The sequence below is a fragment of the Sorghum bicolor genome, chromosome 8 (assembly GCF_000003195.3).
Source record: "Sorghum bicolor cultivar BTx623 chromosome 8, Sorghum_bicolor_NCBIv3, whole genome shotgun sequence".
NCBI classification, from domain to species: domain Eukaryota; kingdom Viridiplantae; phylum Streptophyta; class Magnoliopsida; order Poales; family Poaceae; genus Sorghum; species Sorghum bicolor.
In genome coordinates this window covers 54,489,345-54,513,040 of record NC_012877.2, presented here as the reverse complement: position 1 = coordinate 54,513,040, position 23,696 = coordinate 54,489,345, and the positions used below count along the sequence as shown (strand labels likewise).

The 23,696-nt window shown below is 42.7% G+C and overlaps 1 long non-coding RNA gene across 28 annotated transcripts; it reads right to left on the bottom strand.

Moving 5' to 3' along the window:
• LOC110429772 lies at window positions 16,807–22,828 on the bottom strand. 28 transcript variants are annotated; one of them, XR_002446880.1, is made up of 7 exons: window positions 22,393–22,827; window positions 21,935–22,039; window positions 21,567–21,804; window positions 20,828–20,973; window positions 17,695–20,518; window positions 17,551–17,601; window positions 16,807–17,050 (listed from the first exon to the last, which is right to left on the bottom strand). It is a non-coding gene; the product is annotated as an uncharacterized LOC110429772 (long non-coding RNA). The 28 variants fall into 28 exon arrangements; XR_002446881.1 differs by having other exon boundaries at window positions 16,812–17,601; window positions 17,695–17,784; window positions 17,971–20,518; XR_002446873.1 differs by having other exon boundaries at window positions 16,812–17,784; window positions 17,971–18,079; window positions 18,915–20,518.

The following is a 23,696-nucleotide window of genomic DNA, read 5'->3' as shown; positions in this document are numbered from 1 at the left end:
TTATTATTATTATTATTATTATTATTATTATTATTATTATTATTATTATTATTATTATTATTATTATTATTATTATTATTATTATTATTATTATTATTATTATTATTATTATTATTATTATTATTATTGTTATTGTTGTTATTGTTGTTATTGTTATTGTTATTGTTATTGTTATTGTTATTATTATTCTTATTATTATTATTGTTGTTGTTGTTATTATTATTATTATTATTATTATTATTATTATTATTATTATTATTATTATTATTATTATTATTATTATTTTATTTTTTTTGCGGTAGCCTGCCTTCTGAGTTTTGAGGGCACCTACAACGGGGGCCAGGTTGAGCCGTCTGTGTCCCACGTGACATTTGCAAAAAGCACCCTCGTGAACAAGAAACGAGGCGAGCACACTACTGGATACTGTTAGTTGGCCGAGGGGCTAAAGCGCTCGGTGAAGGCACTAAAGCCGTCGGCGAATGTTCACCGAGCGTAGCCATCGGCGAACGTTGCTCGGAGAATAAGTTCTCGGCGTAGAGCTCTTCGCCGAGAGCCAAAACACGGGTGTCCGCCCACCGCTCGGCAACACTTTGACGCCGTCACGGCGTAGTTTGACGGGGACGGCGCCTTCGCCGAGCGCCCTGTCCACCACGCTCGGCGAATGGAGGAACGTGCCGACTTTTTTTCTTTTATTTTTTTCTTTTGCCAAAAATGGTTGCCGAGAGCCCTGTTGACCAGCTCTCGGCGACGCTATATCTTCGCCGAGCGCCCTGTTGACCCCCTCTCGGCGAACCTAACGCCTGCGCCGAGCGCAGTGGCCATAGCTCTCGGCGAAGCTGGAAACCTAGGAATTTTTGGTTCGGTAGCCTCCAGCTTTGCCGAGAGCTATGACCATTGCTCTTGGCGAAGCATGCCTTTGCCGAGCGCAGCTCTCGGCAAAGCTGGGAACCTGATTTTTTTTGTTTGTTTTGCTTATATATATCACAGTTACATAGCCCAGATCACATATATCAGCACAAGCACAATCCCAGATCACATATATAGCCGAAATCACATATATTAGCACACGATATATCACAAGCACATATAAAATCCATAAGTTCATCACGATATATCACAAGCACATAAGTTCATCACGTCCATCACATCACGACATAAGGTCCACACATAAGTTCATCATGACAGAAGCTCCACACATGTCCACACAAGTTCATCACAACATGTCCATAATACAAACCACAACTACAAAAGCAAGACAAAGACCAACTCACTGCTACTGTGGCCACGACGACGGTGAAGGGTTCCTTGGACCAGGCTGCTGCGGCGGGTTATTAGAACCCGCGGACTGAGGCTGCACAAAGTAGGAGATTGTCCGTGAGATAATGGAAACGGAATCGAAACTGAGATTACATGTCTATAAGAACCATGTTACTCACACGAGTGCCAAAGTGGAGCTGAAGCTGAGGCCGAGGCGGCGGTGGTGCCGGCGAAGGAGTAGGTTGGACGAGCAGATCATCCACCGATATCCCACACTGAGGCCCCATCTTGGAGACGATCTTGATCAACTGCGCCACCCGCCTATCCTGGGCCTCCCGCTCGACCCTCTCGGCTGCTAGCTGGGCCTCGATCTCCAAGGCTCGCTGATCCGCTGCCAACACCCGCGCCTAAAGAGTAGATGTCAGTATATACGTCGGTATATATCAATGTACAAAGAATGTAACAGAAATAACCTCGAGTGCGTCGACCCGCTGCTGTGAAGGAGTCGGCGTGGGTGTATGGGGACGCTGCCGTCCGTGCTAGCTGCTCGGATCTGGGAGAGAGTGGGAGTGGAGGCGGTGTCGATGACGGAGTCCGCCATCCAGTACCATCCGTGCTTCTTGCCTCCGCCTAGCCTCATCACGAGCTCGGTGTCGATCTCGTTCCTGGCCGGATCCCACTCTGGCCCATGGACGAACCATCCCGCCTCCGCGTGCCCGGACAGGCGGGAGTGCACACTCGCGTTGGTGTACGCCTCGGGCGGGTCGCTCGGGTTGTAGGAGACAGAGGACGAGGCCTTCCCATTGTGGGACATGGTGTATGCCGTGAACTGGTTCACCTCCACGCCTGGGTGTGCAGCCGCTTGCAAGGAAGACATCAAGAAGGTTAAAAGTAATATAGAATTAAGGGTTAGAATAAAAAAATAAGTTCTCATACATATGCTTGCGCGTAGCCGGCGAGGTTGCGGCTGCCTTGGTGGTGCGAGACGCCTTGCATCATCATACGTCGGTCGCGTGCCTCCTGGTGCTGCGCGGCCCAATCCTCAGATAGCCACTAGTCCACGATCCTCTCCCAGCAATCAGGGAAGGCCTGACACCAAGGTAGGATCATCTGCACATGAACAACACACAAACACCAAGGTAAGATCAAATTTTAGTAACTCATTATAAAAAAGGTTCGATGGCGACCTGTATGTACTCGTCCCGGGTCAGCTGCGGGGTCCTAGCGTCGTCCTTGGTGATCTTCTCTCGAAGGATGGCACGGTGCCAGTTGATTATGCACTGGAGACGCCCCTCGTAGTGCAAGTCCACGACTAGTTTTGTGCAGGCTTTGGTGATCACCAACTCCGCCACCGCCTTCATTCCCTCCTCCAATTTGTAGTAGTTCTGCACACATAGGCAAGGAAGGCATTAATTATTTCAATTACAATATAATGCATCGATGTGACTTAGTTCCAAGAAGACTTACCAAGAGCTCGGTCCTCACCCGCTGGGCCTTGTTGCCATACTCTGTGTCAGAGGCCGTGGCGTAGTGGTCAAACGTGTAGGCTGGCTCCCTCACACTAGCCATCTGCACTAGGCCAGGGTAGTGCTTGCAGACGAGAAGACCCAGGATGTGGTTCACGGGCCACCCTTGCCCCTGCACAACCTGCCAGTTCCTACAAAAACGATCCACAACACATATTATAATTTGTAAGGTCAATTTTGAACATATCATACGAATTAGTTTTGAGAAGTAAACTTACTTGGCCCCTAGAGGGCGGATCGTCGGGCGTCGATCCTGAGCTACCGCGTGCCACGGGAGGCTCAAGGGACCTCTCAAGTAGGGCCACTGCTGTGGACCAGAGGCACCGGAACCAGAGGCACCGGACCCCTGGCCCACGTCGGCCCCGCCCCCTGGTCGCCGTCCTCCCCGCATCCCACGTCGTTGTCCTGGTCGGGGTCCTCGCCCCCTCGTCGTCGTCCTCGTCCTCGTCGTCGTCCTAGGGGAGGAGGATGAACAGGCTGCCTCCTCGCCCCCTGGTCCTCCGGGTGCTCCTCCCCGTCCTTGGCCGCTTTCCCGACAGGTCCACGTCCTCGCCCGCCACAGGACCTGAAGCCTGGTACAGCGTGTTCAGCGACCTTTGTCGCACGCCACCCGACATCTTCCTTCGATCACCTGCAGAAACAAACAACAAACAAATATTGTATTAGAAATAACATAATGGAAAAATGAATAAAACATAATTACATAGAAGCAAAATGAATTACATAGTATTACATGTACTAGAAATATTGTTCAGGATCAGGATTAGCTGGATTATAAGACTCGTCATCACTATCAACCATGTCGAATGCTTCATCGTAAACCAAAGGAATGTTCTCTGAGTTGTCATTTTCTAAACTTAATCGATTAAGCATTTGTAGGTCCCTCTGGTCTTGCATCTCATCTCCCGCATCCTCGTCAACAACCACAACTTGCATCTCATCTTCCGTTCCCATTGATTGGGTTATGTCTACCACGAGGGTCCCTTGCAGCCCGTCTTCTTGAAAGAACTCTCTGGCATATGTGTTTGGGTTAAAGTTGTAATCTTCAGCGAACTCTGCTTGGTGATAGTCATCTATCATGTCTGGTACCCGGCCATCACCATCAAAAGCCTCCACCTGTGCTCTCACCACCTCCTCTCTCATAATATGACCTTCACCATGGTAGATCCACCGGGTATAGCCCAGCGTGAATCCATGCTTAACAAGATGTCTGCCCATTTTGTCCTTAGTTATCCTTTTTCTGTTGTCACAGTAGCTACAGGGACACCTGACTAGAGTCTCTCCTCTAGCAGCCGGGCCAAATGCATGCTCCAAGAATTCATTTGTTTTGAACACCCATGCCTCATCAAAATCTCTCATACTTCTCCATTGTGTGTACATCCACTTACGGTCTTCCATCCTCTAATATAGACTACTAAGACAAGTAACTTAAGCCTCAGATGCATCTACATGGTGTTCCTACTCTCTAATAGGTAAGGATAGGTCCTAAACCCACCCGTATATGCGCAAATGGATTAGTCTCCATGCTCCGCTCTGATCCGAGACGAAATTTCGACAGCACCTCCCCGCTGTTCTCCAGATACACGTCCTAGAAGGGAGAGTGTGTATCCGAAGAACAAGTGGGAGGTGGTGCCAAAAGTTCATCCCGGATCAGAGCAGAACAAGGAGACTAACACATCTACGCATATACGGGCTGTCCAAATACGTGGACAATTTGAAACAGATAAGGTTATTGATATGCAAACATGTGCATACCGATAACCATATCTCTTCTGAACGGGTGACGACTAACGGGGTTATGTGAGGTGAGACCAAGACGGGCTATACCTTAGGTGGTGGTGGAGTAAGGCTACTGGGGCAGTGGTGGGTCGGTGCAGTGTCGAGGTGACACGGTGCAGGCAGAAACTCCCCGACTCGCCTCCTCCGCACGTCTCACTACAAAAAGAAAACATATACTATTAATTCAAATTTTCGGCAGCACCCCCCTATACATAGAAGTATCCATAACCTGTAAGAAACAACGACACAATGGCCAACAACCACATTTACCAAGCATCGCGTTAACCGCCGACATATATCACCACACCACCACCACAAACTAGCATCCATGGGGATTATACCTTCGTAGACGGCGAAGTGAAGGTTGACGTGTGGGACGGGCCAGTTCGGGAAGTGGCTTTAGTGGTCTTCTCCTCCCTCTCGTCGTCCTGCCCTCCTCGTCCAATCCGTCTTCCTGCTTGAAGGCCGGGGAGGAGGTACGACGCGGCCGGGGCGTGGACCTAGGGTTAGAGCGGCACACAGGTGGGTGGGGCTACTGCCGAGCGGGCGGGCGGTCACAGGGGCACATGCGGCCGGCAGCTAGGGCGCGCACGAGGGCCGGCGGCGAGGGGGCGCATGCAGCCGACAGCGTGGGCGCGCGCGGCAGGAGGGGCGGGGAGGCGGTGCAGAGGAGCGGAGGAGTGGGTCGGCGCGGGGCGATGGCGCGGCCGCGGGGAGGGAGCTAGGGGAGGCGCGCGGTGGTGGGCGAGAGCGGCGGCGCGGCCGCGCAGGGTGCGGTCAGCCAGGGAGGGGCGCGCGGGTTGCGGGGCAGCAGCTGTGGAGGCGGAGGCGGCGAGCTGTGGAGGCGGCGGCGGCGTGCTGTGGAGGCGGCGGCGGGCTGTGGAGGCGAGTGCGGGGTGTGTCTGTGTGTGTGCCACACACACAGACACAATCAGGATAAGGTTAGGGTTAGGCCCTTTGCCGAGCGCCAGATCTTGGAGCGCTCGGCAAAGGTTAGATACTGATTTTGAAACAGCAAATGCACTTCGCCGAGAGCACTGGTTAGCTCTCGGCAACGGCGCTTCACTGAGCGGCAGCCTAAACGCTCTCGGCAAAGAGCTCCTTCGCCGAGAGCTAACCCTAGCTCTCGGCAAACTAGTTTTTAATTTTTTTTCCTTTTGCCTTGAGATTTTTTGTTAGTTTTCCCACTTATATTTGGTCACAATAATGAAAGTTGAGCCATTTCTAATAAATATAGCTATATTTCTTGCATTTCTTTCGTTTCATTGAATTTTTCTGATAAATGCATATTTGAACTGCACGTGCATGAAATAATGGAATTCTATGCATGGGAAGTTGACGTTGTTATTATTTAGTGTGAAATAAGGCCGTGTGGATGTACAGGCCCGAACTCTCGCACCTCGGGTTGACGGAACACGACTTCAAATTTGGAGGTCAATCGTTTTTAAATTATATTAATTGCAAACTAATTCCAAAAAAACATGAAACTTGGTGTGGTGTCATGATATCACATGCGGAGCCTATGGTAAAAATTTGAGAACGTTTTGTGCACGGCGTCACACAACATGCTCACAAACCTAGAGATCCAACTTATGATCATGCACGTGCTGTTCAAATATGCATTTATCGAAAAAATTCAATGAAACGAAAGAAATGCATGAAATATAGCTATATTTATTAGAAATGGCTCAACTTTCATTATTGTGACCAAATATAAGTGGGAAAACTAACAAAAAAATCTCAGGGCAAAAGGAAAAAAAAATAAAAATTAGTTTGCCGAGAGAAGGAGCTCTTTGCCGAGCGGCGCCGTGAAGCTCTCGGCAAACCATGCTTGTTTGACGAGCGCGTTCTATAGCTCTTGGCAAAGAAAACGGCGGGGGACGGTTTCAGACCACGGCGTCAAATTTTGCCGAGAGCGTTTGTTGCCGAGGGCTCGACCGTTGGCGAAACCTATTTTGCCGAGTGTTCCACTTTGCCGAGGGCTAGGCGCTCGGCGAAGAGTAGCTGCACCGAGCGTTGTTCTTTGCTGAGAGTTGCTCTCGGCGAACTCCCTCATTGCCGAGTGCCCGAGAAAGAGCTCTCGGCGAACTAACGGCGCTCGGCATCCTTAATGTTTCCGGTAGTGGAGGTTGTCATCTCACGACGCCTGGCTTTTGTGTTCTGACTCCGTGTTGTATGGGGTCGTCTTCACCGAGCGCTGAGGCACGGGATCCACCGGCCGCATGCGGGAGAAGCAAACATGCGCCAATACGCGCCAAAATCACCGAGGCCTAGGATGTTTGCTGCGGGAGGTGTCGAGCTCGACGGTGCTAGTGGAGTGCGCCAGAGGATGGCAAGTCTGTGCCACCGGAGAATGGCCGGCTCTAGCTCAGAGCGCAAGGAGGCGAGATCCGCCGTCCTAGGCGACGTCTCGACCAAATTCCATTTGAGTGGTTGTTCGCTCATTTTCATCCGACTGCTACAGCCATTCCCACTTGCTCACATGATGGGTCCAGCTTACCTCGTTGGGCGAACGCTGGGCGGAGCCTCAACGGGTCCAAGGAGAGGTGTTGTAGAGGACAAAGAGGTGATAACAACATTGGGGAAGACGAGATTCGCAACGGCAGCTGCTACTTAAATACAACAAGTGGCTAGGGTTTTGCATCGCTAATTCGATGCCTGTGCCTTCCGATGGGATGGCCAAGGCACGTGGTGGTCAGAAAGCGGTAGCACACGGAAGTTGGGGCATGGTAGTAGGGCGCTAGTGTTGGTGGCACCAGAGGGCTGCTGCTTCCCTACTGTTTCTAGGGGGTGGGGTCATGGTTGGGCAGGTGGGTCGTGAGTTGGGCCTTCGCATCACACATGTGAGGTAGGCTAACTGGGAGCGAGGGCTAGGCGGGTGCGGGAGTGAAGCGGCTCAAGGGTGAGCTAGCCTCAGCCTAGTGTGCATGTTGGGCCCAGGTGCCGAGCTTGCCTTGTGTTGGAGGAGAGGTGGAGAGGGAGCAGAACTGTGCCAAGGTGAGGGGTTTAGGCCTAAGGCAGGGTTAGGTACAGGAAGGAGGTTTCCTATTTATCTAGAGGGTCAAAGAAGAGACTAAACACCAAGCAAAACCAAATCAAAACCCAAGGACTTATCCATGCAAGTAAATTATATGCGGTGCACAAAATTATTTGTTGTCTCTTTGCATTTGTGAATGGAATGGGAGGGAGGGTTTCGTTTTTTGGAAATAATAGAAATCATGTACGAGGGTCATAGGCTGAATTTGGGTGGCTAGATTCAACTCAACTTTTATTTTGTTCAAAAACATTTTATTTTGGAAAAAATCCTCTTGTTATGTGTTGACTTGGCCAACTTCATGACAAGTGTCTTGATGCAAAAATGCGAAGTTGTTATTTTGAGTTAGGTCAAGAAAGGGAAACATTTAAGTTAGTTTTGACCGAGAAATACATGCTTCTTTCATTGTAGGAAAAAATTAAAAAGGTCATATTTTTGTGTTACAATAACCCATTTTGTTAGAGAGGCCTACCTTGAAAATCAAATTTTAGGGGCGGCTAGATTAAGATTTATTTCTAGGAGTGTTCCGCTAGCTATAGTGTCCCCATCCTAGGGATGGTTTTCTTCTCGCAACTGCTCATGAAAATTGATTTATAGGAGAGTACTGTGAGCTATAATATTCTTGGCCCAAGTTAGAGGTGGTCTCTTATGTGGACAGTCTCTATGAGAAGTGAGTTGTATAAAAAAAGATCTGTATAGTGGTGCAAGTTAAAGATTTAGTCCCCTCATCTTTCACACCTATCACCATACTACTCCCACTGCCGCAGCAGCCTTTGCCCCCCTCCAAAGGTCTATTTGCTCGGCACCCACCCACTTCACTGGTCTATTCGCAGGGGCCTTTATTCTTGTAATGACTACAAGTACAGTGGCAAGCAGAGTCATTTGCAAACTTTCTTGGAACTTTCTCGTTTCTAGAATGATTGTTATTCTTGGACAGAGGGAGCAAAGGCTACCAATAAGGTCGCTGGTCAAAGGAGCAATGAATGGTGCAGTTTTCTTTGCTTTGACTAGGCCCACCATCCTTGCTCTTAATTTCATTTCTTAAATACTGTAGATGCTAGTTGGCCCATTTGGAATGTACTCCCTACATCCTAAAATAAGTGATGTTTTTACTTCTAGACTTCTTGTTTGATCATTCATCTTATTCAAAAATTTTATATAAATATTATTTATTTTCTTATGACATATTCTATCATTATAGATACTTTAACAATGACTTATTTATTTTATTATTTGCACAAAAAATTGAATAAGATGAATGGTCAAATAAGAAGTTTATAAAAGTAAAAAACGTCACTTGTTTTAGGGTGGAGAGAGTAGTTGTTCACCAGAATATTTGAGCATCAATTTTGTGTTCACTTCCAGAGTACTCCCCCAACTTAAAGAAACGATTTTATTGGACAAAGGGAGTAAACGCTACCAACAAGGTCTGTGGTCAAAGGAGTAATGAATGTTGTAGTTTTTCTTTGCTTTGACCAAGCACACCGTGCACACATCATAACTCTTAATTTCACTCAAATGCGGTAGATGCCGGTTGTCCAGTTAAAGATCACACCATTCCAAAAATAAGTGACAATTTTTATCTCTAGACTTCTTGTCTTACAATCCATCTTATTAATTATATTAATTTTTTATATAAATATTATTTATTTTGTTATGACCTTTTCTATCATTAGAGGTTTAGTCAACCAATTTTATTTTTGTTATAATAATATTTCTTTCAGCTTTGGGCAAAAAAAATTTAACGGGCACATGAGTTAATTAGTTACTATAGAAGCCATATATATGGTCATAACTATGATATGGAAAGAGGTTTAGCGTGGTTTGATTATGTAGCCATCATGAATATTGTTAATTATATCTTCTGGTTGGCTTTCATCTATTTGAACCTATGGAAATATTAGAAAAAACCATAGCTATTAGTATTGTGGGTTAAACCATAGCTAAGAAAAATAATGGACCTGCACTAATGGCAAGGAGAAAGAAAAGGGCAGCTAGCTGAAAATGCAATAAATTGAATACCTCTTCTCAATTGTGAGAGAGATCTCCAAGAGGTAGGGTAAACTCTAAGTTCGATATAGCCAATTGGTTCATTCATATGTTTGGAAATTTTTGAGACTATTTTTTTTGCATGAACTAACTATAGTTAAAGATTATTTGATAAATCTCATTTGAATATTTATGATATTTAATATCAATATTTTGGAAACAATAAATTTATTTTCCATAGAACCAAATGCACATTAGTACAACACTTTCAATTAATTACTACAAACTATAATTTGAGTATATACGACATAAGGTAGGGGGTGGCTAGCTGCTATTAATAGATACAAAATAACTACGAGGAATCTAGCTACAGTTAATTTGGATTGGTTTTTGAAATGTTTTGAAAATTCAAGGACTAATTTACTACACTAGAAAGATACTTTCAACGGTAGCCCAATGAGTGCAACACAATGTTATGTGAATAATTATGATATCTTCTGTCAATATTAAGAAAATAAAAAATATTTCTTTATGGACATAAAGCACATGAGTTCTGTAAATTTAACTAATTTCATGGAACTATATATGTATTGATTATTGTGATATTGCAAGAGGCTTGGCATGATTTTACTCTATACATAAGCCACCATGAATATTGATGACTATAGGTGGGGTTTACAAACTTCTATGTATAGCTTCAAAATTAATACAAAAATCTTACATGGATTAAGGTTGGATTTCGTGATTAGAAATGTGGTGACGAGACTATATATTTTATTACCTGAGACAAATGTAGTTGATGTTTACTCCATGAATGCAGTAGAGTCCTTTGCTTATATTTATTACATTTCTTATCAATATCTGGGAAACAATAAAACTTTTTTAACTAGTAAAATGCACATGAGTTCTGTAAGTTTAATTAATTAGTATGAACCATATGTTGATAGTTGAGATTTTGAAAGGGACAATTAGATAGATTCGGTTCTATACATACCATCACGAATATTAATGATTATAGGTTGGGATGGCCAGCTTCTATTAATTGCTTCAAAATTACTATGAAGTAGAATGACTAGAGTTAGAATGGGGTTGGTTCTTTGAAATGCTTTGAAAATTTTTCAAACTACTTATGATAAAATTATTGTTGACGGTTATTGAATGAATACAACATAATCTTCTGTGAATACATATAATACTTTCTATCAATATGAGAAACTAACAAGTATTTTTAAATGGTCACAAATGCACATATGTTCTATAAATTCAACTAATTACTAGGAACATATGTTGTCAAAATCTGATTATGTAGATATGCCATCACAGATATTGATGTTTATAGGTCAGGTGGACCATTTCTATTAAAAGCTTTAAAATCACTATGGGCTTGTTTGGTGTCGAGCCACACCACGCCACACCTAAGTTGCGGCTGCCGCACCAACTTTGGCTACTGTTTGGTTCTCATCTAAGCTAGGGCTACCACAGTCTTGTCTCCCTATCGTTTTCTCCCTACTGCTTGTCTTCTAGGTGTGGCATGTGTGGCGAGCGTGGCGGAGAATCTAGACGCCACCACACTGTGGCAGCGCCACACTGCGCCACACTGCGGCATGGCGGACATTGGCTGCGAAACAAACAGCCCCTATGAGCGAGGGATCTTAGATGGTGATGATACTTTCTATAATATTCGTGATGTAATAAATACTAGATGCTAATATTCACGATGTAATAAACACTCATGATGATATTTTCCAGTAATTTGTCGGCTTATGTATGCGACTAATCTTTGGGTGCACATAAGTTGTTGCATTCAGTTTTATCCTTAAAATTGGGTATGACATAGCTAGGCTAGCAACGGCTTCGGTTAACCATTAACCTAGGCGGGCATTATAAGAGAACCCTCTCGGTTAATAGGCATTAACCGAAGTGATTATTATAGCACACAACTGCCTCGATTAATCATTAACTAAGACGGGCATCACCTAAAAGACATTGATCGAGGCGGTTATCTTAACATAGCCACCTTTTGGTTAATTGATTATCTGAGGCAGTTGCCTATAAGGCCCGCCTCCATAAAGGTCGAGGCCCGATAAGCTCAGGCAAGGCCCGCTAGCCTCCTTGGAGTATAAAGACAAACCCTTAAGTTTTTTCTTCTCATTTACTCTCCTCTCCTAGATCGAGCCGAGTGGCACTGCCTCCCCTCATCGTTGCCACTTTGTCGCACGACCAAGCTGAGTGTGCTGCTCCATCATCAGCGCTCGACCCGAGTAGCTCACATCTTCTGGTAGCATGACACCTCCCTTCCCCTCCCTCTCCCTCACCCTTATCGTTGGATCTAGAGGCTAGAAGGAAGAGCTCGTGGACGCAGTGGCCTGGTCATCTAGCATCGTGGCCTTCAGATCCAATGGTGCTCATGCGGCAGTGACATATCCAGTGAGGAGCTTAGATGTGGCAGTGCTCATCCGCAACAGTAGATCCGACGAGGATGAGCCCGGATCTGGCGAGGAGGAGCTTCCATCCAGTAGTGTTCATGTGGCGGCGGCAGATCCAGTGAGAACGAGCTTGGATCCGGTGGTGCTCACACGGTGGCAGCAGATCTAGTGACCCCTAGCAAGCGCTCCGACAGTAGCACGAGCGCTATGGCAATTAGAGCGATGGCCCATATGGGATCAATGGGCCCCTGGGTGTGCTCATTGGGATTGTCAACGTGTTTCATTTTTTTATTTTTATTTGATTAACTGAGGCAGGCAAGACAACTGCCTCGGCTAAGGCCACGATTAACCGTGACCTTTCATCCGAGATGGTTGCGAAAACCGCCTCGGTTAATCCTTCTTGCCAATCACAGTTTACATTTTTCTAGCAGTGAATTGGGGCTTAAGCATAACTCATTGCTATTTAATGCTAAAATTGTGACTCACTAAAATTCTAACCACAATAAACCAGTGTCATGTTTTTGAGCTTCATAACCTCATGCTATTCTTGTTGAGTATGAGATGTAATTATGCTTGTTTACTTTTATTATGTGGATAAAAATTCTAGATGGGTATGGCAATAGTTATGTTGAATAGACTTGCGATCTACCAGTTGACGCGCCATTAGAGTTTAGCTTATTATTTCTGCGTTGTTAGAACTTTGATATTTATGTAATGAGTTAAATACTCATGACATAAAGCATTGTGCTTGGTATTCCCCTATAATTTTTCTCTATATGTATGTGATTGAGTTTTAGTCACACATATGATTTTATTCTAGGTTTTGTCTTTAAAACTAGGTATGCCATGCAATGAGAAACCACCCAAAACAAAATGGATCAACCAAAGACATACAAATTAGAACATGAATGGGGTAGAGCGGCTCTAGGGTTCCATGAAATAAGATATATATGGAGTCAAATATTAAGTCACCAAATGCATTGGTCTCGCTTAAGGTTTGGCACTCGTCAAGATATATAGAAAGACTACATAGGGCTACTGGTGTCAATGGAGTAAGACCGCCGAATGTCGATGGACAACATCTTTGGAGGATCATCTACTTTGTGTTGCACCAGATAAAGGTGCTTTTAGAAAAGGCCTAGACTTCTCAGTCCTAGTTCATTTCTACCACATAATATATATATAAACTTGATACACCTAATAGTAAATAAATAAATAAATGGTAGAAGTAGATCTACCCATCAATGAGTCCATCTGCACATGGGTTTCTCAAGGAGCAAAATAATGTTCACCCCTGGCCCTTGCATATTCTTAGTCAACATTATTAGAACCATTATTAGAAATGCTCACATCCATGACTTTTTGTTGACACAATTCCTGCCTTTCATCACTAAACAGTGTCTAGCTGTGAATAAATTTTGGGTTCGTCATGGGACAAAGCTTGGCCACTAGTGCATCATGATGAAATCATAAAAGCATCGTTGAACAACACAATCATCATAGATCATGCACACAACTAGCATTACTGACCAGTCACGCTCTATTTTATAATTGCAATGAAGCACTTGAATAATTAAACCAGTAAGCATTGCTTATGATCATACTTTCTTCATACATCTCTGGCCACTCTTTGTTCATGTCCGGTATTACTATCGACCTCGGGTGAAATGAACAAGGATTATCTTAATAAAAATCTCAACAATATGGTGATCGATAGTCTAGGATTAAAAGCTATCACATTCGTTCTCATTTTCAACAAATTTCATATCTATACAAAGTGTTACAAATCACTTCATTACATAAATCCAAGTACATTTGGAGAATAGGCTACTATAAACTATAAGATTAGACCCACGAGGATGGATTCAAAAGACAGGAAAATAATGTCAAATGAAGCATAGCAACGAAGATTGATGATGTCCACAACCACAGGCATCCTTGAGCACGTCCATGACCATTTACTATTTCCAAGAATCCTGCAAGTTCATCATGCTGCCAAGCGTGTAGGCCATGGTCAGCACATATGAGCTTTAAGTGGTCAAGAATGGTGTTACATCCTAATATGCGACAAATAACAATGAGTAAAGAATTGTGCTCCATCCATTAAAAGACCTTCTCCTAGCCCTGAATTCACACCAGAATATAGGTTCCTACTGCCATTGTCATACATGACCCCAAGTCATCTGACCCATTACCACCCTTCCCCCCACATTCACACCTCTGCCTCGCTCTCTAGGCAATGAGTAATGCTCATGCCTCAATCGTCTTATCTAACACCCCAAAATGGATGTTAGATCACCAAAGGGGAGAACAGAAGGGAATAACTAACAAAAGGCAAGGTAATAGAAAATAGTAGATTGAAGATACAATGGAGCATGGGGTAAACATCTCGATGATGAGTATGTTAGCATAAGTCCAAGATGAACTCTTGAAGTTCTAATCAACAGAGTCCAAGTGTAACAACCCTGAAAATCCTGAAGCCAAAAATCCCAACCTTAAAAAAACTTTTTCTAATACATTGCAAGGTGAGTAATGCTCATGTGAACCCTAACTAGCAAGGTTGAGCATTTGCATTTATCAACTTGTGATTTGCCTGTTTTTGCACTGGTTCTTATGCTTGGTTAATAAATAGTTATTCCACCTTATAAATTAAACTTTTTCTAAAACCTTGCATGGTGAGTAATGCTCATGTGAACCCTAACTAGCAAGGTTGAGCATTTGCATTAATCAACTTGTGATTTTCCTGTTTTTGCACGGGGTCTTATGCTTGGTTAATAAATAGTTATTCCACCTTATAAATTAAGATGTCTTGTATGTGTGTGTGGTTGATACCCTAGTATGGCAAACTACATATGCATGGTTGACCTATTGGACCTACCATAGTAGTGAATACATTTATACAAGTGTAGACTTGGTGAAAAAGAAAAAAGAAATAAAAATAGATATGAAAATAGAGAAGGGAAAAAACCCATACAGCAGCCCGGCCCAGCCAGCTGCCGCCCCTCTATGTTTGCCAATGGCCTAGCGCAACCAAGAACGCACCACCCCTCCTTCCCTTCTCCGCCGCGTGCACCGGCCCAAGCCCACCAATCCCCGCTCACACCCTCTGCATGAGGTCCAAGCACAGGTGGCGTACTACTTGTTTTATGCCAGTACAAGCCGAACTTGCCCGCACCCCACTCCCTTCCCCTCACACAGAGACTGACGAGTGGGCCAGATGGCCCCGCCTGTCATCCTCTTCCTGTCCCCTCCTACTTTTTCCCCTTCCTTGCTGTCGTAACTGTAGGCAAGGATCCGAGGAATCCTTTGCCCATCGCCACCGTCTGCCACCAGCCCTTCCTCGTGCACCTCCTTTGAGGCCACCACACCTATGATCCATGGCAGAGGCACGCCGATACCAGCAGGAGTGTGTACTGTCCTCACCGCCTTTGACTGGACGCCACTCCAATTTTCTGAGAATTGGGACGTGTGCAAAGTTTTCTGTGTTCTCTTGCTCTGTTCGCGTGCAATTTTCTCCGTTGGTCTCCGATTTTGGTTGTGACCTTTTCTCAACTCTCTAGTCATCCAATGGCTTTGAGCGTTGAGTCAGGGGGCTCTTGCTTCTCCATGATAGATGCGGAGAGCACCGTTCGGGGTTTTCGGTGTTAGGTTGGTTCTTTGTGTGTTGTGGTGTCCTGCTGTGTTCCTAGTGAACACCCAGCCGCAGTGGGCTCAATGGCACCATGTTTGGAGGTTTGCTGCTTTTGGAGGGTGATCTTGAGAAAAATTTTGGATTGGCTCCCATTCACTCCCCTGTGATCACCTTTCTTGGTCCTTCATGATGGAAGGAGATATAACCAAGATAATCGGGCCGTGGATAAGATGGACACAATTTGAAATAAAAGGATATGTTCAGATGTAATGGAAATATTGTTTTTAGTGCCTTGTGCTGATATTGTTCTTGCTCACTGGAATCTGCACAGATTTGTAAAACTCTTATTGGCTTGCTTAAAAGCTGAAATAATCCACCTCTAAAGAAACGACAAGCGAGGTGCTTGTGAACATCTGATTGAAATTAATTAACTAACAATTGTGGTTGTTCATGAATTTTGAGGCTAGTAAACTTATGGAGGAGATATTGCATCCCATAAAATCCTGGGCCCTTCCATCCCAAAAGATTATTTAGGTACGGGAAAATCACGAAATCTAGATGGAAACTAGAGTAGCAACATTGTCTCTCTACACATACTTTGTACTGAACTGATCAGCACCCTGATAGCATAAACTGTGTCCTCTGTTCTAATTGGTTTCTGAAGGGAATATATATATATATATATATATATATATATAGGACTGCGCTATTGGGTACCCTGGGTACTGATTATTATTCAGTACCCGAGCCCCAGACCAGGTCGGCGTTTTCCACTGCCTGCGCCCGCGGCAGGACCAAGTTTTTCCAATTTTCTTACGGCTGATTATTTTTCATTTTTCTTTCATTCATTTCTCAATTTTTTTCCAATAGTTTTCTTGGGCTGGATTTTTTTTTCCTTTTTTCTATCTCATGTGGAGCAGTGGTCGGTTTTGTATTAGTCTGATGCCTTTTTTTGCGTTTTTCTTAGGGTTGATTTTTTTTCGTTATACCTATCTCGTGGAGTTATGGTCGGTACATAGCTTGATCGTGTATTATACTTATAAATTTTTGGAAGGTAAATTTTATATTGAGATAGGTGAGACAACGAAAAAAGTCTCCAACAATAAATGAATCATACAAAGCATATTTCAATCTGTAAACCTTTTTTTTCACCAAAAACATATCTTGAGTAAATGAATCATGAAAGATTGAAATACACTTTGTGGTTGAATACACATAGTTTTGTTCCACAAAATCACAGTACAATTTATGGCAACTAAATAACCTTTCATTGAGATCATAAATATTGAGGTTGCAACAACTCACACCAAATTATATTACTTTTTTATCTGAATGAAAGAAAAACAAAACAAAACAAATGCATCCCTCTCTTCTTATGCCCCTCTCTAATGAGGGCCAATTGCTTCACCTGTCAAAAAAAGTGAAACAAAAGAAAACATTACAAAGGAGCTTTCATGCATAGATCTTAATAAGATAGTACGCGAAGGGGACAACATCCACTAATCATTCAGATATGATACAACTATAGGCCCTTCAAGCCAACATAAATAGGAAATAAGTATGCAAAAATAATTCAGTAAGCCAAGAATACATTATAGATGCTCCAAAAATGGTGAAAAATAAACATAGTTACTGAATTAATAATTATATACTAATATAATAAATGGATCCAATGGAAGTCTGGAACCATCGTTAGTGACTTGCAAAAACCCGAATCAAAACAAAAAAAGGCCAAGTATAATTAGGCATCTAGGCGCACACACAGCTCTTGTCTGGACGCCTAGTCCCCTTTGAAACCATGATTATTAGTAGAGAATCCATAAATAATTCCAAATCAATCTTTTATAGCACATGTAATGGAGGATATCAGAATTCCAATAGTTTATTAGAGGTAGGCCATGGGGTGACCTATGTTTGTGGTAATCAATTGAAAGCATCCATCCACATTAGGGTTGTTGCCTGTAAAAAAGGAAAACATAAAATTGGATTGAAAGAGAATTTAGAATGCTAGATGAAGATAATCAAACCAAATAAGCGACAAAAGTTACTCACTAGAACATCCAATTCTGCAGTAGTCCATAGTGGACAAAACAAGTTTTCCTATGAACTCGATCAAGTACTGATTTGTGCTTTCTTAAATAACTGGGAAAACATCAATGGATCAACATTTTTTAATGGGAAAAGGAAATATGAAATCTACCAAAGAAAAGCAACTAAAGCTGGGAGGCACCACCAAATAGCCCATGGAATGGACACTAGGATTCTCTGAACCAGATGTTACTGCATAATTAGAATTTGAACTACAGCCGAATGCATTAAAAGACTAACCCAGCCATGAATGCCGCATTATTTAGGATCACTTCTTTCCTTTAAGGCAATGACGTGTGTGTTCGCCAGGAGAAAATGAACTGCAGCATTGGTAAACGTCCAAAATGAACTGCAGCATTGTTAGTGCATAATTAAAATTTGAAAAAGATCAAACCAGCAACATTGGTACACGTCCAAAATCCTAGAGAACATTAGCGAACTTTCAAATGAAGGAATCTACACAAATGAAGTCAACGAAATTTTATTCTAAAGTACCAAAATCTAAGCTCATCTATATATTGAGCCTAAAAAATTGCAAAAATCATGCACCCAAGGAAAACAAACAAGATAACAGTGAAACACACTTTCCAAACAATCGAAGGGAGAAGCTTGCATAAGTGCTTCCAATTGATTTTTGTCAGGAAGAAGAGCTTCCATAATGGAACAGATTGTGCTACATCAGCCACGAGTGTGAAATGATGATGCATTGCTACCATAGCTACATATGCTCCGCAATCAGAAGCTATTAGACTTGGTTTGCTATAATATATTTATTATGGACTCGAAAGCAATAGTATTAATAGTCAATTATCACTTAATTTGGCCTTTAAATTCAACATAGCTAACTGGACCTTCTCTATGGTTCTTGCTAGGTAAATAAGACAAATAGTGCAAATTCAATTCAAAAGGGAAATTGTTACCGAGGTAGAAATGAAATGGCTCAATTTTCATAAGGAGAAAGTGCCAGTGATCTGCTATGGAAAGTGGGAGCTATTTTCAGAGGTACAATATAGTGCAGTCTTTTTTTTCGAGTGCACTATAGGACTTTGTTTCATTACTAATGCTAGTTTAGTTGTTCAATTCAAAAGGGAAATTATTACCTAGGTACAAATCAAAATAGAGAGCACAAACAACTAAACAAATTATTATAGCAAAGATGTAAGAAGGCAGTAAATGAATGGAACCTCTCTTTTTCCCTGCAGCAAGTACCAGTTCAAATATAAGCCTCTCCTGTTGCCAAGTTCTGCTACATCCTGCGGCTTGCAACAAGAAATGTGTAAAAAATCTCATGAACTCATTCTACAAAAAAGAATAATTTTCCTCAAGCTGGAACATAAACATTACTGGACCAGGGACCTGTCAGACCTGGTATTGTGCATGTAAATGTGATCATTGGAACCATAATTTTTTTCTAAAACTACGAGGGAGAGCAGCGTGTCATTTCATTGAGATCATGTCCAAACAAGCCGAGCAAAGCAAACAAAAGGGAAGACAATCTGGAGGGCCTGGAGGACTGGATGAAGGAGATCAGCACTTTCTAGGCCTACTACGCTAGATCGGTCGCTAGCATAGTGATGAAGGCTCAAGTCGACAAACACAGGAAAGCAGGACATGGCAGAGGATCTGTGCAGAGGAGGTAGGTGGAGCTGGACGTCGCCGCTTCGACGCCACTTGCAAAGGGGGGCAGAGGGCACTGTCACACCACTGAGCAGAGTAGGAACTGCCGTTGCCCACAATGGCAAAAAAGGATGGAACACCCCAAAAAAACCGGCAGGCACGTAGGGGAAAATGAAGTTGGGGTGAATACAAACATGTTATGCTTCATGTAATATAGAGAAAAGAGTTTTGATAGTAAACGAAGCACACAAATTAGTGTGCGGGCACATGGGTCGTTGGCACCGTAAATATTCTTTTTCCAAGTAATGTTCTGCAAAAATTTAAATCATGGAGGCCTCAAGATATGTGTTGGTTTACTCTTATTCATTCATAAACATGGCAAGGTTTTTGCCCAATTATATGCAAAATATAGGATCAATACAAACCCCGAGGCACATAGAGCAACAGTTACACGAAGAACATACCAAAAGATCTATAATAATATCCTCACCTCCGGATGACATGAAGCAAAGTCATCCCGATTAATCTAACGGTTCATTAAATGAGATTTCAAGACTGCAACAAAAATATTCCCATTGAGATACCAATAGAAAGCTTCTCTACCAAAATCAATGGCCAGTGCTGCATATTAGTCTAGATGAAATGATAGATCTTCATGAATCAGGCTTCAACTAAATATAAGACTTCAGATAGCTGACCGCGCATTCAAAACTCAAAAACAGATTTCAAGGAGAAGTAGATCACACATTAGGCTCTAATAATTACCAGCACACTCATAGCAAAGTAGCAATATCTCTATCATTTAGTATTTGTTAAAACCTGAAACTAGGAAACTACATAATAGTTTGTATAAAGCATTCTGACAAAACACATGAAGGACACTCAATATTGCTAAATAAATGTTTCCATGTTTGTACTTTGTGTGAACATTTTACAAACAAAGTTCCTTTAAGTGTTTGCTCTGTCTAATATTGGTTGGACTAGAGTTTGTAATAACAGAGTTTAAACCTGAACATAAACAGGTAGCTTGAACAGAGAAGAACAAACAATGAAACAAAGGGCTTACCAATAAATTGTAGCCTGTAATAAAGCCAACCTGGAGACGCCAATGAATTTCCGCAGCAGGAAGAAGCACCCAACCTCCACAATGACGGGCTCATCAGTGAGTCATCTGAACCGCAAGATACTACTCAGTAGCTGATAGACAGTGGATAACTACTGCCACTATGCCACATGTAATTGACAACACAATTTCAATAGTACTAACAATGATTTTTTATTCAGTAAGAGTATATATAAGCCATAAAACATCTAAATCAAGTGCCTAAACAAATTAGAAATCATGTATAAAATCTATTCAGGTACACATAGTTAAACCAAACTGAATACAAAATTAAATTGCTTATTTTTTCCAAATGGCCGAAGTCCATAATTTGCTGGAGTTGAAGCAAACCAAAATAATGTAGTGGGTCAGACTTACTAGTGACCGCTGGATCCACTGGATCCACTGGAGATGGAAAATCAATGATCAACACCAAACCTGCAGAGAGTGTCCAATAGCCTTGCAGATAGATACCAAGACATATCTAGCTTCACTGGTTGAAAAAGAGTCCTAATTTTAGGCTCCTGTAGTAGATGAAAAAAAAAAGGAAACTTATCATAATTTTGTGTTTTGACATCGGTCAGACTAATGATACCTACTTCAACTTGCTCTAAACAGAAAAAAAAAAGCTGCAGCTTCTGCTTTTGTTAGAAGATTAATGATAAAATAACTAATTCTCCTCTAAATTGAATTGTCAACTGTTGCATATAAAAAATAATGCACACAAACAATGTAACAAAAGGTTGGTTTTAATATGAGGCACGACCATAAATCACAGGCAAGTAAAAATGATGTGCCAACATAAAAAGAAGTTGATTTGATTCTACAAACTCTAATGAAACAAAAATACAAACAAAGCCCATAATCAATTTTCTTAACTCAAAAATCCTATGAGCATACAGTTTGCTTCGTGACGTGGAGCAGCTAGCTAGGTAAGTTGAAATTGCCTACGATATCTTCAAAGTGAATATGAAAGGTAAATCCAATTTGGTCAAAAGTAACCTCTGGGCTAGAATTGGAAGATGTGAATTAACTAAGTTAGTTTTAGTCACATAAATTTAGTGGAAAAAACACACGACAATTTTAGTGGAAGAAACCAGAGGCAGAAGAAAACTACCTGCAGGGTTGACGTGGACTATCAGGCATTCGGGTTCTTGCCATGACTATTAGACACAGCTAGCGTGGGCGGGTTGACGTGGAGCGGGCCAGCATCTAATGATGCCTGGTAGTGCCCAAGCTTTGCCAACACCCAGCACCTGCTGACATGGACCGTGTCCGGCAACGACAAGGCAAGGTGCCACCATCATCTTCATTGAGGAGGATGCAAAGCATGGCGGAATTCAGCCAAAATTTAGCTGTTGCAGAACGTGAACACATAACTAACATTATAAAAAATCACATACACATCACATTCTCATTGATATCCCACATGAACGGATAAGATATGACAAATTTAATCTCTTAAAGAATAAAGATGGTACCTACTATTAAAAAGCAGTCGTTCATAGCAAGCTAGCAGCGCCTTCATAGAATTCGTTAATTCAACATACACCAATAGATTAAGATTCAACTATCCAAGAGCTAATAAATCTGTAAATTAAAGAAAAAAATCAATTACTGTATGATATGTGATAATACATTTACACAGCTATGAAAAGACAGCACTAGTGCATTTCGATAACAGATTGTAACACTCAACCGGTAAATCATGAAATCAGCTGTCATTAGCTATTCTATACCAATATGGAAATTTTCTATTTTGACATTTTCCCCTACACAGAGGAAGACAAAAATTCTCTGATAAATCCAATCTAGTCACTATGTTGCCTATGCGAACCCTAGTTTCGACACACTAGGTCATCCGGAGCCAGAGCTTTCCCATCCCAACAGATTCGGAGCAAAAAGAGAGTAGCAGGGTGGGAGGGGGGATCGAGCTAGCGGACCTGGTACATGGGTTTGGGAAAGCTGAAAAAATCATGGATGATGTCGTTGCTGCAGCAGAAGACGCTGACCGCCGGCGTGGCCGTCTCCAAGTCTCTCAACATGAGGAAGATGGCATGTGGTGACTGGTCGCCCCTGACCGACGCCAGTAACGACGACCCACGGCGCTACGGCGAGCGGCGGCGCGACGCCCTGATGTGGCGCCGAAGGGGTGGGGAGTGGCGCCGGTGGGATGGGAGCGGTGCCAGAGGGGTGGGGTCGTGAGGAGTGGCGGTGGGATGGGGCAGCGCCGACGGGGCCAGAGGCTCGGAGTAGAACGGTGGTGGGGAACCGCCGCTTGTAGGCAGGATAAGCGACGGTGATGGTGGCGAGCTGAGAGCTCGTAACCGGTGTCTTCATAGCTTCTCCCACGATCTAGTCGAGATCTTTTTTTATTTGATTGCCGATCTAATAAATAAATAAATAAACAGAAAAAAAAAGGAAAACTAGGCTGGGTGCATCGGGTTGGCTCAGGTGTTTATTATTATTCAGTACCCAGGGTATAATATAGAGAAGATATATATATATATATATATATATATATATATATATATATATATAAAGAGAGAGAGAGAGAGAGAGATGCCAACCTCAGCTGAAGTGAAGCAAATTGACTCATGATGCAGATCTGCAGGCTGCAACCGTACTTACAATAACTTAGCAGGAAAAATAGGCACAATATATATTATTATACATGTTCAAAGTAAATTGACGTGAAGATATAAATGTTCATAAACTCCTACTGCGGCCGCAGGCTCTTATTTGTCTGTTTTCTACAACACACGAGATTTTATAAAATCAAACATTTATGAACACAGGTATTGGCACTCCAATACTTTAATTTTTTGCTTTCATTCACGACCATCAGGTGAAAACGTGTAGTAAAAGAACAGGGCTGCCTTCGATGGCAACTGTGCATGCTCAACTGTACAGAAGAGCCTATACTTAATGTAACAAAATTGCGAAATAGATCCAATTGTTTGCTCAACAACGTACCTTCAGCTAGCTTCTTCTTTATGAAGTCATGACTTTATTAACACACGACCATTACATTGAGTTGATAAAATAATTCAGAACTTACTTCAGTCCTGTCGAGAGAACAGAAATCCAATAACGCTAGAGAAACAAAAGATAGAGCATGGTGAACATTGTGTTGCTCCGTTACCTAACCAAGGGTCTGTATGGAATTATTACCTGGATGTAGTAGTTGCCCTTCCATCCCTTGGGTGCGAACAACCGCGCCCTTCAAAAGAAAAATAGCCTCGTT